We start from the raw sequence: 20764 nt of genomic DNA, 5'->3' as shown, positions 1-20764 counted from the left end.
GGAGATTGAGGATATCAATCACCAGAAGCAATAATTGAGCTGACACTGCTGTGAAAGGCTTGATTAAATGCAAAATCTAATTACTGTTAGGTCTCCTTTTATATGAGAATTTCTCACACTATTGTGTGCCACTCACAAAAACAGAAGATTCACATGTAACCCAAGAAGACTAGAATGAACTGCTCACCTGCAGCAAGGAGACAAAGAGGAGTCGCAAATCAATACGTTTTTATTAACTGAATCATACATAAAAGATCTCTCTATTAGGCCGACAGCAAATGATCTTTAATCTTGCCCACCCCAGGGGACATTCTCAGTCCACAGTCAGCACTTTGCACAGACTGGCCATATATATATTTCAACCAGGACATACAGATTTCAGCCAGGCACAGCTTGGAGTCCTCAAAAGAAATCATGACAGTTTGTGCTGTTGCATTTGCTTATGCAGGAAAATGAAGGCACACACATCGTAAAATAACCTATTGTGTTCATCTCAGTTCAAGACTGCCATCTATGGGTAAGAGCTACTCACATGCACCAGCAGCAGCAGTGATTCTGACTGGGAAGAAGCACTGCGACTGCAGTATTAGTGCCATGTTGAAAAGTAGGTGAAGTAAAACTACGATTAATTCCACAATCAGCACATTTTCTATAATAAACTATGGGCCATTTCCCATGAAAGTAGTCACTGTACTTATGCAAGAGACAGACTGTGTGTATGTGGAACACTGCACTGCATTGCTGCAAGATTTTTGTCCAGTCATTTGCATTATTGATCCAACTTTAATGACTCCAAAGTCAACTATCTGTAAAGGTCAGAAAGGGCATGCTGTGCATCAACGCCAATGTTTACGTATCTGCAGATATTCCTGACTGAAAAGAGTAGGAGTGATGCTGATAAGCTACATCTTTAATATGTCTTTGTATCTAAGCAAAAGCTCCCGTAACCCACTTTGCACAGATTGGGCAGTTTTTTTAGTTATTTTAACCGCTTTAAAATCTCAGGCTAATTACATACTAAGGCTTATTTTTCAGTAATCACAGGAACTTCAATGCAAACTGGCTGAGCTCTTCATAGGTTATAGAACTGTATAATAAACTTTGAGCCTGCCAGTGGGCCCTGGCCATTTAAGGAGTCAAGCAAAGGAAGACTAAAAGGATCATCACATTTTCTGCCTTTACCTCCAAGCTCAGGCGTCTGATTTTGCCTGAGAGGAAAGCTGTGGGGGGGCTGCATACATTATGGGATGGGGGATTTCTGACAAGCAAATACTCAGTGCCTGCTGTACTGGAGCAATACTAATTACTGACGGTTTACTGACTGTTGCTAGTTGTTTTTTTGATGGGTTTGACTTAATAAACAATCCTAAATTCCTAGTAACTCTATCCTAGATATCCTAGAGGATACGGGCCACTGGGGACCTACTGACAGCAAAGCTGAGGGCTCATTAGTGCTTTGCTCAGCAATTTCTTCTCAGTGCTACTTTTACACTCCAATTTACTCATTTTCCTTTGTTTATCTCTTTCGTTATTTCTTTTCTTTCGTCTTTCTGTTTGAGGGAATTAAAGACTAGTTAGATCTAGCATGCAGGGCAATATTCTAGGTGGTCCTCCCTCAGATTATTGTACTATGGGTGGATATTTTGAGAAACCTACTTCCTGCCCATGTAAAGCATACCCTCTCAGCGAGAACACGGTAGGTGTTTAATGATGTATGCATGAGGACTGCTGTATATATTTGATATCTATATTCATATTTGATATTGACTGGGGTTAAAGTATATTTCCTAAAGTCTGAACACATTCACTTCCAACTTGCCACCATTTCCAACCGTGCAGCTTTGATGCTTATAAGCCTTGATCTTGAAGGAATTCCAAGATTGCCTTGCTTCCTGTGTTTTTGTGTAAGCAGTGTTATAATGATTGCTTTCTACCAGTTTGTGTAGAACAGATTTCTTTACACCGCTCTGGGTCTGGGCCTCTATGCACCAGGCACAGTGGATCACATTTGAGTGCGCAATCGATTTTCTTAATGGGCTGAGGTTAATTACAAGAAATTAATCATGTCCCTTTCGTGCATACATTAGAGCACTGTTGGTCTCCTTGATCTGTAATCAAAAGAAAGAACAGGAAATTATGGAAAAAAGGAACTGGGAAAAAGATACTTTAATGATATAACTCTCTCAAATGCAATGCAGCATAATTTTTCTTCACAATTATCAAAGTGAGATCTGAAAAGAAAGAAAGAAACACACCTGATTCTGCATTCTGATGCAGCTACAGAGGGGAAAATGCATTGTGGAATGAGAGCTGTGGTCCACACTCTGTTGAGAATTTGTAATTGCCTAACTCATTGCAACAAAAAAGGACAGTCCTCAATCTGCCACAGTGGGAAGGCCTGGCATTCTCATCTCCTTCAGCTTTCATTTGGATCTTGGAACTTTCTTCAGGACTCACAACAACCAGCAAAGGGAAAACCGAAATGACGCCATAAAATTTTAAGAGATAACCAAAGCTAAATGCTCATATGCACAGCCATCTCACGTAAAAATGAGCAATTGGCACCATAAGCACTCACGACGTCAAGCTAGGACGCCCTTTGGCCTCCAACTGCAGAGTTACAGGAGTCTCTATTTCGCCTGCTTTCTCATTAAAACACACAAGGCTCATCTGCTGTGTAATTAGTGACTCACACTTATCCGGTGACCGCTTAATGGTGTCCAACGTTTCGACCCGAAGTATGAGATTCTATTCTGAGCATGACATTTCCCCCTCCTAATAATCTTTGGGGCCAGAAATTTTGGGTCAATAAAAACAGCCTGACTGGAGCCAGACGTGGGGCCAGACAGTTTTATTGCGTTCTGCTATTATATAAGCAGGCCGAAATGAAAGTGTGCTGTCATGGCTCCCGGCCTGCGATCCCCCCAGTGCTGGAGTGACACGAATACATGGGCCCTCCAGGTAGCGCTGCCAGTGGTGAATTTAATAATGTGGCCGAGCGTCCAGACAGTGCTGCTGCTGGGGGGTGGGGGGTGTTGGGGCAATGTGCAGAGCTGGCGTACAGCCTTTGTTCTGAAGGCCCCAGAGCAGCTACTTGTAGACAGAGCTGACTGAGAGCACTATATAAACGTGTGATTTACACTTAGTGGGGTTACAGGCATGAACTCTAAAGGGCTTTTGGTCCTGTTTCAGTGATTTACATCTCAAATTTGTCTGAAAATGAAGTGTTGCCTCAAAGGGATCCTGCAAACAATTCCAAGCCTGCAGCAACTGCGTCATGCTGACTAACCATTATATCCTGTTTCATTGTTTAGAGACTTTGCTCCAGTTCTAACGTTCTACAGTTTCATATTGTGAGAAACACAGCACCGTTATATAATTAAATGCATCTACATTTTATTTTACAATATTTATTGACTGGCTCAGACCATTTTTGACCATTTTGTCAAGAAATAAACAGCACAACAAAAATGTGCAATACTTCTGAGGGTTCACTGGAGATGCTTTGCAGATGCTCACCTAGTCTTTCCCTCAGTGGTGAACCATGACTATTAAAACTAGGCATTTCTATTTGGGCTATAAAAACAAGAAAAGCAGCACTTCTACTAATACTTGCAGAGTTTAACAAAACAAGCATGATGGTTACATTAAATAAAAATGAGCTTAAAATTACAGACACATGTTTTTTATTTCATGTAAATCATTAGGACATCTCTGAAGGCCTAGAAGGCCTGATGTCCCCATTGCTTTAACTTTCATTTAAAAACCTATTAAATACGACTGAACTTCAAGGTGAAGGTATTAGACCTTATTAAATCTACCCCTAAATCTAAATCCAACCTTCACCTTCCATCGCAAAAGCTCAGTCCTAAACCTGATCTTAAGCCAAATGTAGTAGAAAATGAACTCAGTTTCACCGGAGAGAGTGTTTGTTAATAATTGGAGCATCTGTAGAAAATCTGTGGGGTCTATCGAAATAAAGTGTGACCCAAATAATGTAACTGTAGATCCTGTGTTTCTGAGAGAATTCCTCTGCTTGTTTCAATTAGTTACGCCTGACAAATGACTAAAAAAATGTAAGAAGGCGAAGAAGAAGCAGTACCATGCATTTCGCAGCGTACACAATGAGGGTTAACTGAATCAAACTGGAGTTTGTTGAATGAAAGACTTAACCATTCGACTTCAGCCAAATTGGATGCACGCAAGGAAGCACTGATGCCACAGAGCATCTGGTGGTAAGAATTTCTGGAAGGTTTTGCAACAACAGTGTCGTGCATCGTGTAATGAGCACTTTTAGTTCACCCCCGAAACCATGTCACGCTAAAACAAGAAACACGGTACACTCTATCTTGATTTTGCCTTTGAAAGTTTTCCCAGAGCATGCTCTTCACGCTGAAGCACGACCAATAATGTTTAGTTAATACACAAAGTCAGGCAATGCTGTGCCAGCAAATAACAATACTTCAAAGGGTGTAACATGACCATTCTCTCCATCTGATGATGATAAGGGACTTGCACTAGTCGTTTTTTGGCAACCAGCAAGAAAATCCTTTACAAAGACAGGAAAGGCCTGGATTAAGAGGTGTTGATCATTTCCTCGGATTTGTTGCTTCTTCCTTTCCAGGGTGTTTGTGTTCTATTTCCACAACCATGTTTTGGATAACCTCAGTGGAAAGTGAGTTGCTGAGACTATCATGAGAAACCAACAGGCTGGCCGAGGCTAATCTTTCACAGAAATGCTTTTAGGGAAGGACTTGCTAGGGTCCCTGGCAGCTATTAAAAGGATATTTTACCTTTCAGTAGCGAGGCTGGTATAGAGCTGCTGCCACCGTTTACCATTTCTTACAACCCATTGACTGAGTCACCTCTCATATTCCCAGTAGGACTTCCAGGTGGCCTAGAATATGTTTTTTTCTTATGAAACTGTTCCCACCTATTTGGAATCAGCATGATTGGATCACTCCTCTGAGGCTTCATAATTATGCTGATGTTCAGTGTAGCATGTTAGGCCTTCTCTTCAGCTCTTGATGCCCTAACCAATAGGAGAGCTTGCTTAGGCGTATATATATATATATATATATATATATATATATATATATATATATACCTACAGAGAAAACTGACCAATTGTCCACTGAGTGTTTTTTCCATCTTGTTTCCATTCCATGCTTCCTATTCTTAACAACGAAACAAGAGTAATACCAGTAATACCAGTCTAATACTTGCAGAGCTTAACTACACGCACGATTCTATTGAATAAAAATGAAGTAAAAATTACAGGCATGCATTTATTTATCTCTCAGAAACCAGTCGGCCTTCTGAAGACTTAGAAGGCCTTGAGGGTTCCCCTCTGTAAATACGAGAATGAAGAATTGATGTTTGAAGAAACATGACTTTTCACTCAATTTGATGTTATTAAGCGATTTGAACTCGTCTGTTTTTGGCTGCCAGGAAGAAAAACCTTTACAAAGACAGGAAAGGCCTGGACTGGGAGGTGTTGATCATTGGGCATCATTGTTCCTTCCTTCCTAGGGCATTTGTTTCCTATTTCCGCAACATATAACTTTTGGCCGAGGCTAATCTTTCTCAGAATTGCTTCTAGAGTGAAGGGCTTGTTACCTGACTCAGGTGTGTTAGGGTCCACTGGCAGCTATTAAAGTTTGCCTCCATTTTATGTCCAGCAGTGCAGCGGAAAGGATATGTGGTGGATTACAAGAGAGCTCCATCCCCTCAACAGCCTCAGCCTATTACTCCTCAAACTTGCTAGTGTTCCTATGGGATTCTAGTTGTTTGTTAGTACTCAGCTAACAGATTCGCATGGACATTTTGTTTGGCTGTTGTCAATTAAACAGACATCTGAAGCTTCTACGAGACAATCTTACAGTCCATTGATTTAGCTGTCACTCATATTCACAGTCAGTCATGTTATCTAGGACTTCCAGAAAGCCTAGATGATGTTTTTCTTGTAGATTCTGTGGTGTCAAAACAATTCATTAGTTTCATATTATTGGTTACGACCTCTATTCCCAATACTATCCTCTAGGGTTTGGTTCCCTAAAAACCTTTCAATGGATGCTTCTTAAACATCCAGTGTAATAAACAACATTTATACAATTCTAAGAACCTCCACACACTGTTAAGGGTCTACACCAATTAACATTGTTTTCCTAGAACAAATATAACCAAAGATCAATTCATGACATTTGGGACCTTCCCTTTTAAACCTGTACAAGAAACAAACTAAAGGAATTGAGCATTAAGAGTCACAAAATCACGGTGCTCAGTAAAGGGCTTTTAATAATAACATAATATGTGTGCTTTTAATAATTTTGTTTGTTTTGAAACTTTCTCTTCCAGTTACAGCACACCCATTTTTGCAGGAGACACACCCACTAAGTGACCACACTCAGGCTGGCCAGATGGTCATTATCAGTCGACACATAACCCCTCTTAAACAGAATGCAACAAAAATGAGGATCGAATGGGAGTCTCTGAGAACTTAACTGAAACCTGTGTTCTAGGGGAACTCCAAAACTCTACACTTCCGATTTTTCAAGGCAGTCCAGGACCAGGATTGGGAAACAGAGAAATACAAGATTCCTGGCCAAGAACCATTTAAGAGAATAGAACAACAGACTGCAATTTACACACATTTATTCTCAATTTAATTTTAAAAAAAAGTAACGTTTAATACAAATCTAATGGAAATAAAGTGACTTCACATTCCTATGTACATTTGCCTTCACAGCCCCAGTAAAGTTCTCTTGGACAAATCCCACTGGTATCTAACTGCTCTGACCCGGCCGCCTCACAGTGCCGTGACGGGGTCAGTCTATTCTCCTTCCTCCAGCCCAGCGGGAGGAACAGGCCCTAACTCCTGACCGTCACCGCGGGAGTGCAGCACAGGCCAGTGCTAAGTCCCTGTAATTAGGACTTCATGCTGCCAGCCTTTAATAGCTTTAAAAGGCTGCCTGTTCCCCTCCAGTTCAATCATATGTAATTTATTAGGTTTGGCACCAGCACTGGTCGGCCTCATCTCCCTCTCAGCCATTGTGTAACAGTTTAACAGTAGTGAAACGGGTTTACAGCATGCGTGTCTCAATCACTGCTCTCATCAGTGGGCAATTAACAAGTATAAGATAAGCACTAATTCACCAGAGTGTATTATGCAGCAAATGAAAATGGGCCTGAGAGACAGCGTGAAACATCCATCACAAAATGATGAGATATTACGAGCAGATGTTTGTGAGTTAGAGTGCTAGTTCGACATTGTTTGCCATACTGTCATCTATAGAAATGGACAAAAGTATGACACATAGCTAAAAACAGTAGTAGCAGCAGATTTAAAATTTAAATTTTGTCTGCACTTTTGATGCTTTTATAGCAAACAGTATGTCAAACAGTGCTCATACTTGCTGAGCGCATAATGAAGTCTATTTAAATCTTGTGTGGCGTTGATGTTTTTGTTACTCAGTGGTCTGGTGGACCTACAACAAGGGACCCCCTTTAGCAGCTGTAGCCAGTCAGCAGCCTATTCATGCCGTCCACCTTCACAAACACATACACGCACAGCACCTCCACACTTTTATTCCCTGCAGGTTCACCCAACACCACCTGTGTAATATAGATGTGTGAGGGGTGAACAGAGTGAAGACACTGAAAATGTGTTACTTTATATGTTCTTCACAGAAAATGAGCAAAGGCCAAGAAATCTGGGGGATTGAAATAATAATAAATCGCATGGTAAACGCTGAAAATGGGTCCCACTGGCAGCAACACCACACAAGCGTTAAGATTATTTCACAGTGTATGATGATTCAAGCACTGTGTATGATACTAATTGGTGGCTATAAGCTTCAGCTGCTTGTTAACTACATTAGCTTCAGTGCTCCAAATATAAAATATAATAAAAAAAATATGTGGACTCTTTAAATATATATATATATTTCACAGAGCTATCGCTTTAAAAGGGAAAGAAAAACAAATAAACAACAAATAATGCTATGGTAAGATTTGAACCTTGAACCTCAGTAACCAAGATGAATCAAATGCAAGGAAATCAAATGAAAAGTCACACACACACACACACACACACACACACACACACACACACACACACACACACACACACACACACACACACACACACACACACATTCTTGCCCAGTGCATTACATCAAGCCATTTGACTCCACATAGCATTTGCAGTGTGATATCCAGCTCCTTCTGCCTTCTCATGTGCTCCTGCTGCCCACCTGTTCTTGAGCGACAGCAGAAAGCAGGTGGGACAAACATGTTAAAATCCATACGACAACACTACAGCCACTGAAAACACAATGTTGCCTACAGACGGCAGGCCCACAGGCAGACAAACAAAACATGCTCGCCACATGGTACACACACAGCAGTCATCTCCGGAATTCCTGCTCCTGATCCAGATTGCCCACCCTCCAGTGTTCTGCTCTAAGCTTCCACATGCTCCCCTTCACCTGCTTGTTTCTTGAGCTTCATACATCTTTTCCCATGGGTGAGCATGGTATCGTTTGAATAGGATTTACATTCACTTAGGATTATACCAACTCAGCTTGGATAGGGGTGGTTGATGTCAATTTTAAGAAAATATGCTGCCCACCCATCGTGTTCACAGGCCTTACATGTCATGATGCCAATTAGAGTCCTGGTCATGAGAAAGGCTTAAAAGCACACATTCTCTCTGTGCCAAAAACGTCAGCTACTGGAGAGTTTTGTGTTTGGAGGGCCACACTTTGGCTCTTGCAGAACTAAACCAGGGAATTTTCTCAACATTTCGGCATAATTTAGAATCATTCAGAGCTAGAAAAACCTACTGGCTCAGATTGTGAGCCACAGTGGTGGTGATAGGAACCGCTTTAGATGTTTGGTTCCTATCAACAATTCTGAGTTGGTAAGTTTCTCTAGAGCAGAGCATTTTAGGTTAAACCACTCTGAAAGACTTTGTTCATATTTTTATGGTTTAATTATGCAGACATCTTGAAAACCATCTAGAATTCCCTCTTTAAGGGCTCATTAGACAAGCCAACAAAGACCACTACTTTATTGCAGGTTAAGGTATAAGCATGTTCAGCCAAAAGATTGGTACAGGTGTCTTATTCTGGAAAAAAGCTCGACTTGTTTTATTTTCTCAAATAACGAGCAACCTGGAGAGGGTTGGGCTGGATTCTAAAATAAAAGCAGGCAACAATGAAGCACATCAGTGAAACCCTTCCATTGTCTTTGCTCTCACTCCCAGAGGAGTTCAAAGCACAAAGAAACTTTTGTCGCTGTTGCCCTATCGGAGGGGTTCGCACACATAAAAACTCTCAGTTGGAAAACAACCAGTGTTTGCTGGTTTCAAGCAGACATGCCACCTCTCTTCTAAAGTGCCCTGCACAATCTCAGGCTCATTTCTGAAGAACCTTCTGGCCCCTGAGTAGCTTGTATATCTCATGCAGTGCTGATGTGAGCAGAACGACCAGGACACGCTTGCAAGCTTTTGCCATGCCACACTTGGGAGTGACGGGACTTGAAGCGACTCATATAGAGCAAAAATATGGCAAAGTGCTTCAAAAAGGTCAAAGAAAACCTAGATGTGCAAACACAGGTGAGACAGGAAGAATCTGAGCTCAGTGTTTTTTATCAAAGCCACTGACTCTAAATACTAAGTAGGCCATGGGAGCTGTTGGATAAATATTAGCACGACCCCGGAGATGGACCAAAGATACAAATCCTGTGCTCGTCAGCGACTCTGGCCTGGTTTTGAAGAGAGAAGCAAGCCAAGTCTCTATGGAGACGGTGCTTTTCTGCTGATGTAAGAGGAGCCTCTTCTAACCACCCCCCTCTGCACTTCCCCGCTTGCTCTCCAAACACACTCCCACGGTCAGACCTGTGGCACTGACCCAAGCGGTAATCTGGCGAAAGGGTTCTTTTTCCACACAGCGAGTAGAGCGTACAAGGTGCAAGATACAAGGGCCCCAGGGATCCTGAAGTCGGAGACCCCTTAATTAATCCTTTACTTAATTGTAACCTTTTACATGCATTCAGGAGGTAGCTGAAAACATGAAGAGCATTGGTCATTCTCAAAACGATTGGTTTTATTCTCAAAATGTGCGTTTCCGGTTCATTCAGGATTCTTTTCTAACTACACCTGCAGTGGAAACTGCCATGAAGTGAAGGAGACAAGTTTTGTTCAGAAGAGGATGATGACAGCAAGACGAAAGACTGCTGAAAAAAACCAGGAGAGTTTGGGAAATACTACATCAGAGTTCAGACAACGGGACGATTGGTTGCTCAAAAATGGTGACACAAATGACTACCATGCAAACCTGGTAGAGCTAACATTAGCACATGTGTTTAGCAATTCTCTTTTACATCACCTTTTGGTATTGGCTGATTTGCCTGGTGGAAAACCAAAAAAGGCGAGTAGAGTTGAGTCAAGCCGGAAACATGCAGTGGAAAAGTGACTATAGAGAATTCAAACAAGATTTATGGAATGGTGGGAAAATACCATCCAACCTAATAAGACACTGCAGCACACGTCAGTTTTTTGTCAGTATACGTCAATGGGGGGTAATTTTCATGTAACTGAAGGTTAAACATCTGATCGATAGAAGTAGAAAGTTAGGTTTTATTGTGATCTACGGTCAGCATCAGGCCTGTGCACAGGCATTTTGGATGACATGCGCTAAAATGATTGATTTCGGTCAGAAATTGGAAGCCTGAGTTTGGAATTGTGCTATTTTTAACACCTCCATGGAAGCAGTCCTTTAAGAGAAGCCAGTCTACACTACAGCCGTCTTGGCAACATCCCCAGGCAGTTATTTACAGTCATACAAGATCTCTTTGAGTCAGGAGAGACCTATAAACCCTAAACTGAAAGTCTGAAATTGTTCAAAAACACATTTGAAATGGCTGATAAAATGTGACAAAACAGCATAAATACATTTTTCCATTTCATTGAAATATTAATCAAAATGCGTTTTGTTTTGTTTTGTTGTGGCACGCGCACACATGAAGGGCTGCTTGTCTCACTTGTGGCTTAACCAGCAAGGTGATTGGCTTATTTTGTTGAAGGGCAGGGCTTTCCTCATAAACAGACAGGTGAGCGTTCCAAGTTGAGACGTGTGAATAATCTCTTTATAATGTTTCAGTGGAAAGTGAGTAGAAAGCAAGCTTTGTTAGTAACAAGCTGGCCAGCTAACATTAGTGATGGTGAAAAGGTTCATTCATGTTAAAGTTCTCATGTATTTACTTTCTCAAAGCAGCAAACTTACTGGACAACTTCATGGACTTCACTGATCTAAATATCATTTAAAAGCAAAGAAATGTTTCTTTATTACCGCTGACAGTGTGAGCAGTTGTGTTGACTTTCTGAGTAATAATTCCCAACTGAGGAGGAGTTTTCCTAGATTTTTCCTAGTCAGAGACGAGAGATTCTGAGGTATGAACTTTAGCATTAATTGACTTTGCATTAATTGACTTGATCCCACTTAAACACCGACTTACCCACGTGGAATGCATTGACTTGGGCAAGATGAAAACCTGATTACAATTATCTGTTGAATAGTATAAACTGGTTAAAAAAGCATTGCAGCAGGAATAAACGTACAGATACTCAATGTATGTATTAACACGATTTATATCGTATACATATACAATATGACTATATATTTTTTTCCAACTCCTTTCTTGACTATTATCCTGAACTGGAGCTAATAGTAGGGAAAGCATTATGGTCTGCAATAATGACAGTCAAATCAAACTAAAATGACTAGCTGAGCTATAAAGCTGTGGTAAAATACTTGGTGTATGCACATACGTGACCACATACCTGTTTCCTGTATATATGCACTATGGTATTTTAAAAAATGATGCTGCTTGCATTGACCATAGTATTGGAGGTCTATGTATATAAACTAAAACAGTAACCAGATTTAGTTTAAACTGAGATATTTTGTAGTGAACCTTTAAACTGGCTCTGTCACGAGGCTGTGAACATATTTCTTCCTGGTGGGACCATGGCAGAAAGCTAACAGGCAAACAGGCCTCTATACATTAATCTTCACAATTAGACTATAAACTGAAGGATTTGGTGAGGCTCTGTAAACCTGCAGGTTTAACTGTCCATGTTTAAGCTAGAGCTGCAGTAAGCAGCATTAACCCCAGTGTGAGGAAGTGAATGTACATCACCGTTAGCTTGGCACTTCCATTTCAAACTCCATAGAAGCGGAGGGTGATGACCTTCTGGTGCTGAGCCTGTGAGTGTCAGGGTACGTATAAAGCTTTACTCTTAAACTAAGAGTACAACACTGGATTTTGTTGAGTGCAGTAGGTCACTATCTCAAGATGTTATACCTGCAGCTGTGCCTTTGCCATGGTGTAAAAACGCTGTGCACATCAGATACCCAGAGAGAGGCTGACAATGAGAAAGTTATCACGTTTGTGTCTATGATTCGTCACGAGGCAAAACAACAGAGGAGAAGCATCGTTATACATGTAGCCAATACTTCCAGTCAGGATACTTCAGAACACTCCAGTGATGTGGCCAAACACTGTGACGATGCTCCTCTACTCCACGAACCATCAAACAGAACCGGCCTCAACTGCACTGATCAAGATGTTCAGAAAGAAAACTCTCTGGCCATAATCCCAAAACCACCCACAGTGGTGCCTGCTCACAAGATGTGACAAGTTACCCTCACCACAGTAAACAGCAGTTACCTTATAGCGGACCTGTGGTTCTGCCTTGTGCAGCTGCCTATGACTGAATTCTTGCAGAGAGAAAAACTTTGAGGCGGAAGCATTTCAAACATCTGCTCAGCGTCACGCAGTGCTTCGCCTTTCAAATTCCATGAATGGGACCAAAAAGATTGAGATTATGGAGATGAAAACACCTTCCCCTCAACAAGCCTCCATAATGCTAAGGCTTGAATCTGGCCAGGTCTGCAGATTGCACTTTTTCTAATTGTAATCCTCACTTATTGATAGTGTTATAACTAACGGAGCTGCAACAATGAAAAACACAGTGCTTTCCCAAAGTCAGTGAAAAAGGAGGATACATGTCGATTTCACTATCTAAACTATCTGAACGCTACGTTGTTGTGTTACTTTATGCAAGAATACTACACCTGCAAAAATAATGCCATTTCTGTAAAAGTTGGGACACGTAAATAAAAATAGAATGCAATAATATGCAAATCATGTAAGCTCTATGTTTAAAGTAAAATGGTACAAAAACAATATATAAAATATGGAAACTGAGAAATTTTGTTTTTTGAAAAATATATGATTATTTTGAATTTAATGACAACAACATGTAATTTTGAAAGTGAAAAGGTCTCCTTTGTTGTATTTTTCATTTCATAATGCCTCAAACCTTTTCACTGGTGAGCCCCCAGACTGTTTTAGTACAGAGCAATGCTGCTGCTATACATGCAGAATGTGGTTTGACATTGTCTTCCTGAGATAATCAAGGCCTTCCCAGAAATAGACGTCATCTGGATGGCAGAATATGTTATTATATATTGTTCAACATTAAAGGTGCCTTCACAGCTGCACTAATGGACACCTGTAACATCATGAATACTGGCTTTTAAACTGTGTACTGATAACAAGAAAAAAAGAAATTTTAAATGTTGATTCGTCGGACCGCCGGACACTTTTCCACTTCCCCTCAGTCCATTTTAAATGAGCTCAGGCCCAGAGAAGGTGGCAGCGTTTCTGGATCCTGTTTATATTTGGGTTCTTCTTTGTGTTTTAGAGTTTAACAGCGTTTGTGGATGCAGTGATGAACTGTGTTCACAGTCAGTGGTTTTCAGAAGTGTTTCTGAGCCCATGCAGTGATTTCCACTACAGAATCATGTCTGTTTTTAATGCAGTGCTGCCTGAGGGCCCAAAGATCACGGCCAGCAGATACTGGTGTTCAGCCTCGTCCCTCACAGACAGAGATTTCTCCAGATTCTCTGAGTCTTTTAATGTTATTATGTACTGTAGACGATGAAAAGCAAACATTCATATTGCTATTTTACATTGAGAATCTTTTTTCTTTGTGTTATTGTTGCATGATTTGCTGGTGCTGTCTTTCATAGAGTGGTGAACCCCTCCTCGTCTTTACTTCTGAAAGACTCCGCCTCTCTGGGATGACCTTTTTATACCCAGTTATGGTATTGACCTGTTGGCAGTTAACCAACAATTGCTTTTTTTGGCATTAGACAACTTTACCAACCTTTTGTTGCCCCGTCTCAACTTTTTTGAAACGTGTTGTTGGTACCAAATTCAAAATGGGCATATATTTAAAAAAAAACAATGAAATTTCTCTGTTTCAACATTTGATTTGCTGTCTTTGTACTACTTTCAATTAAATATAGTGGTTAAATGATTGACACATCACTGCATTTTGTTTTTATTTACAGTTTGCATTTTTGGAAATGGCATTGTATTTGCAGTTATAACACCCTTATAAACATTCTCTAAGTTAGCGCTTTAGTGTTAGCTAAAAGCTTATCTTCCCTGCTAAAAAATACATCACAGACCAACATGAATTCCATTGCTGGTCTAAGAAGCTTTAAACTGGTCACCCAGCATGGTCATGCTGGATGACTGGCATACCAGTATGCAAAACATGGCATTATGGTTTTGCTGGTCTGTGCTGGCTCAGCAATGGACAGCCAACCTGTCCAGGGTGTTTCCTGCCTTCCACCCAATGACCGTTGGGATAGGCTTTCTGCACTGCCCACTGCCCAGGAGGATAAGCGGCTTAGACTATATATATGTGTGTGTGTGTGTGTGTGTGTGTGTGTAAGTGGTCTGTGCTGGTTTTTCTAGCAGCATTATCTTAAAGATTTCAAATGTACAACTGTCAAACCCCTTTTTTTTTTTAACATATGTCACATAGGTTAACCTTTGTTATATATGGAATGCTACCACTTTTGACGTAGCGTACACAGAGATGGAGATAGGCCGGAATGCTAACGCCGATTCAGGAGTAATAGTCATGATGGTCCAGATTTCTCAGGGAGGGGTCACCAATCCTAACCGCAAAGGGCTGATGTTGTCGCAGATTTTCATTCCAAAACAGAAGCTCACATCATTTAAATAATCAGCCGCCCTTTTTGCATAAGACCTGGTTACCCCTGATCAGCGGTAGGGAAGTCAAGGCAGAGTCCAGTATTGTTTTCTGCTTTCCCTGTTTACAGACATGAATTGAAACTGGCAATTGTGTGATGAGTCAGCTCTAAAATGGTTGAGCTGAACACCAAAATGTGCAGTAATCCAGCCGACCACGACTGTGATATAGGTGAAAACGACATATGGCTGTTTTATGCAGTTTCAAAAGTGTGTTGAATACGTCCAGCCTAAAGCTCATTTAGCCAATGGGAAGTCATGATGCTGCATAGTCCGCCCGCCCGGTTCAGCCATGGCTCCAGGCTCCTCTCTGTTTGAAGGGGAAAGACCTACAAAACCGAAACCAAAAGCCACGTTCCAAAAACACATTTGATATCATTGGTAAAATCTGACAAAATAACAGCATGAAAAACTCAGCTGTTCACCGTAACTAGATACCCAAATATGTGAAAACGTAACTGAATAGACACGTTTTTGACATTACAGCTCACAGCTTGTCTGAACAAGGTAGGTGATCGTTTCTGTCGCAGCAGTAGTTCTTTTGACAAGCGCTTGACTTTGTACCTTCCGTTAGTCGTTGTTGAGAAGCTTTGTGGAGTCCTGCTTCTTGCTTGTAGCTTTCAGCATTGGGAGTCGTTTTATTTTTGTTTTATTTATTTAGCCTTTCTACCTCTATGAACAGTTTGGATTTTTTTAAAAGTATTTTTGAACATATAGATACTGAGTGTTTGTTGTTTGTTTTAACTTGAAAAGATGAGAAATAGGAGAGGACAGATGGAGAAAAGCTGAGGACAGAAGGTGAGGTAGGAGAACAGAATAGCAAGAGAATATGTTTTTAAAAGTTAAACATGAATTATCAACAAGTCTGTAAATAATACAATGGAGGGGAAAATATTCAGTAGCTGTCATGGTAGAAGAAGGTCTTTCCCACGGTGTAAGGGAAAGTGTAAAGCTCTTAGCTCTTGAATCTCCTTTATTGTTTTAGATGTAGAAAATGAACTAGATTTACCAGTTTGGGTCCCCTTCAGTAAAATCTGGCCATTTCCACATTTCCACTCCTGGGTGTACATGTGAGGTACATGGTTGCCTCACTCGCTCCCTCTCTTGCTGCATTTCGTTACTTCCAAATCCGTGAGCTCAAACAATTTGTCGGTTCTGCTGCGTCAGCCATGGCCTTTGATGTGCACTCCCCATTGCTTGGCTTGTGTTCATTAGCCAACAATAGTTTTGATCTTTCTGCCTTTCTGTTTTTTTCTCAGACGAACACGAGACTGGGGTGGCCTGCACCGTCACTATAATATTCTTTTTTTTGTTTTGTAGTTGTTTAAATCCAAGTAACTGTAACCCATCAGGGGTTCCGATTTAGGGCCAGAGGAAACACAAGCCACTCTCACACAATTCCAAGCAGAGTTTATTAGGGAGCGAGCCTGCAGTAGATTTAATGTCGAAACACAGTTCACTAAGAAAGACATACAGACACATTCCCAGCTCAAGTGTTCTGGACTAGGGACAGGGTGTGAGGCACTGGAAGGCGTGGCCACAAAACACACTTGCTGACAGATTCGGTGGGAGAAAAGGAACTGGGCTGAAAACATGCGACGGTTAACAGATTAGCTCTTAGAGCAACAGAGAGGAAGCAACTCGAGCCCTCCAAGCATAAAGAGGTATTTACTCTCAGGCTGCATAAACAGGCAAAAGACTGATCACGCTGGAGTTACCACTGTCAGACAACAGGACGGGACAAGAACCGTCATGCTTTCGACAGCCCACCATGGCCACCAAAGTAGTGAAAGCACAGCAGGGGGTGGGAGGTTTATTTCAGGCGTCAAAGGTGATTCAGCAGTTAGTTGTTTTCCCCTCAAGGCTGAAAACTACCATGCAGGGTATCATGAATACCTGTACACTACAGCTGTATGATATTGATATATAATGCTGTTGGATATCATAATGACAAAGTGATTATAATGAAAATAGTGTGCCTCAGACTGGAACAGGAAAACAGGAACCTCTCCTCTCGCCCTCTGAGGTCTGAGGGCATTTTCTCCATTTTTACATATTGTCTTAAATGGACTATTAAGGGCACCTCCATATAGTATGATATCCATATATTTCATATCAAAATGCTGTTATCTTCGCCCTTATTATGCACTGAAGTTCAGTGGCCGTAAACGTTTTGCATGCCATTTCACGTGTCTACGATATCAACTGAATGAAGGGTTTCTGACCAGATGGGTCAGTTCTTAGAGATTTCTCGAGTGTCCATTGGTCAGTTTCACTCAAAATGTAGACGAGCCCATGAATCACATGAGCATTGGCTGTTTAGCCTAATTGTTAAGTTAATTCAAATCAAATCAAATCATGTTTATTGTCACATCACATTTACACAGGTGGACGGTGAGGGAAAATCTTAGGTGTGTGGCCCTCTTATAGAATTTAAATACAAACAACAAAAAAATATATATCTAAGAAGAAAAGCTCTCTCTCTCTCTCTCTCTCTCTCTCTCTATATATATATATATATATATATATATATATTTATATATATATATGTTTATTATATATTTAGATATATATATTTGTATATTTATATTTATATTTATATATAACTATATATATATATATGTGTGTGTGTGTGTGTGTGTGTGTGTTTGTGTGTATACAGTGACTCTGAATATACACATATACACAATATACACTAGTATTGCACTATTCCAATGTACAGCTGTACAGCAATAAGTTATGAAATGAAACTATGAAATGTGCTGCTGTGCACATTCCATATGTGCAGTTAGTCTGAGGTATATAATACATGAGATGCAGACACACAGGAATAGGATACTGATATAGAAATCTTCCAGATTGTACAGGATATGGATAGAAGATATACAAGATGTCAATCTATATGTGTACGTACAGATTTACTAGTTTGAAGGTGCATTAAGATCCGAGTGAGTCAGTTGGTGTGGATGAGGTTTAGATTGTGCCCCTCAAAGGGGAGCAGCGCTCATTTCCAGCTCCTTGAGCTTCTAACAATTTGTGCTGGCAATGCAATTACTGCATGTAATGTGATGCAAATGAAATGTGTATGTTTTGTCATTGCCGCTATAATGATGGCAGAATCATACAGCCCTAATGTACAGTAAAACTCCTCCCTAACAACAGAGCAGATATTTTTTTAAGAGAAAACTGCAGGTCATACCAGCAGGAAGCACATAAGCAAGTCTATTTCAGTCGGCAACTTGACAACTTGACAAGGTAAGTCTGAGATGTTCTAGGCATGCAGTTCCTATTAGGGGTGGGCGATGTTGAAAGTTGTGTATCACGATACACACAGACAAAATATGCTGGTAGTGTCACATTTAAAAACATTGCACATACAGTGCTGCACTAATTCCCGTTAAACAGGATTAATTAATTAATTATGCTCTTTTTGTAATGAAGCCTGCAGCTGTTCAGGGCAGACGGACGTTGATCCACAATATGCTTCGAAATGTATACCGTGTGTCTCGATAACAAAAGCTATAGTCATGTAGCTGCACAGTTACTGGGTATAAGCCGCCTTTACTCACTAGTTACATCAGCCTTGTAAGTTCATTGCAAAACTAAGGAAGCAAACCAAACAAGCCTTGGCTGGGCTACATTTGATATTAAGGGAAAATATTATTAAATTAAATTTCAGTTGAACCATTTCCTTTAACAAACAAACCCTGAGCATATCATCCTTTCTCATCTGGAACATGGCCAGAGTTTTTCAGGAAATAAGTTAGCAGGTGGCCCCATCACAAAAAGATGTTCTTCGACCAACAAAAAGTGAAAATCGTTCAAGACCTCACTTGCACGGCTCATCCTTATCCGGCGCGGTGGGGCAGGTGGGGGTGGTATGTCAATATGAAGAAGAAAGGACAGCGCGTTGTGTAGCAGGGCAGTGCTGATGTGATCGATATCCCCTTAGCGCTGAGGACCTATTCTCCCTTGCAGTGATGGAGTAGGTGCTGACTGGAGCCTAATGGAGGGTTATGCAGGGTCAGGAACTGATGAGCACAGGTGTGAGAGGTGCACGGCCATGGGGGCGGCTGATGATGGAACTGTCCTTCATCTGTGACTAGATACTAGGGTAGTGAATGGAAGAGGAACCAGGCTTAGTGCTCTCATATAACAAAGCTACCAAATACAGAGCAACTAGGAACACGCACAGTCTATTAAAGACCCTTACTGCCCAGGTCAACCTCGCTGATGTAAAGTTGGACTGTTGCCATTCTGTTAGCCATCCAGTCGGCCAGTGTAATCAGCTCTGGTCCTGGAGCGCGGAGCACAGCTCAGTTTGGTGATTTCTCTGCTCACGCATGTGATTCTACTTATCCTTTAGTTGGGAGCTGTGACCCTCCAAGGCCAGAACTGGTGACCTCAGCTGTAGCTTTTCTTCAGTGGTCAGTTTCTGAGCACAGAGCTTCTCTTGACGAGATTTTTTTCACTGACCAACCACTTTCCACCTACCAGTGATGTTGACGTATGTCGAAACCCCAGCGACGCTACTCTGCTTGATACACCACAGTGACACCATGTCAGTGTCCATTCTCTAATAAGAACGGTCCACCGTCAAAATAATATTTGTCATGTGTTGACCAGACATTAAGTGGAGGTGGCTTATAAATTGTGAATCACAACATATTGGCTACAGTCTGTTATTTTTCATAGGTGGACATCATAAAGTGGTCAAGGAGTAGAAGTACAGGGTAGGTGTTTGTGATAAAGTGGATTGTAAGTTCGCCTGAAAGGCCAATCCCACTTACATGAGTTAATTTCTGCATAATTCTATAGAGAAGATGTAAACATTCAGCATTTAATACCTCTAAATACCTGACAGGACGTTATTGTGTGAAATGGTGACAAAAGCACTGCCTCATGCCCTCAGAGAAGCTTTTGACCTAAAATGTTTTGTTGGGAGAGGCACAAGCAGAGTGCTCTGTACTACTATAATGTGTAGGTTAAGTGGTGGTTTTAAATAGTCAATAAAATGGCTGTATATATATTTATGTTGGTTCTTATCAGCACCACTGTACGGAAATCCCAGTTGGTACATTTCCACAATGCACAATTTCACAGCAACCACACCAAATTACTTTATTTACCTCTCAACGATTGAATGAAGCAGGAATTTGAGTTTGCCTTCGAGTGCTGAAGTTCACCAGTTGCTCTGCCACTGTTTATGACTTTGCAATGCTTTGCACTTCATTTTATTTCACAGAATGATGTTCAAAAACAAAAAACATGTTCTGTTTCAAAGTTAAGCGTTTACATTTTCAAATTTGTCTGGATAGAATACAGAGTGGCCAAAAAAACGAGTACATCCATTTTTGCCCTCCGTTGTTTTGATACGCCTTATGATTTATTTTCAGTGTATCTTCTTTAAAGAACGCTTCATGTTGCAGGATGAATAAGACGTGTTTGCAGGGCTGTTTGTAGACATGGCCGTTTTTGTTATTTCTACAGTTTTATTAATGTTTGTTTACTGTGTTTCTGAACAGGATGCATGTTCAGGATTAGTAATAATACTTGTGCACTTCAGAGGAAAAAGTCTTGTTATAAAAATCCTCAGTTCTCCCAGCATCGTCTTGGTTATGAAGTC

This window comes from Pygocentrus nattereri, chromosome 17 (genome assembly GCF_015220715.1).
Source record: "Pygocentrus nattereri isolate fPygNat1 chromosome 17, fPygNat1.pri, whole genome shotgun sequence".
Taxonomy (NCBI): domain Eukaryota; kingdom Metazoa; phylum Chordata; class Actinopteri; order Characiformes; family Serrasalmidae; genus Pygocentrus; species Pygocentrus nattereri.
Note: the sequence above shows the minus strand (reverse complement) of the source record.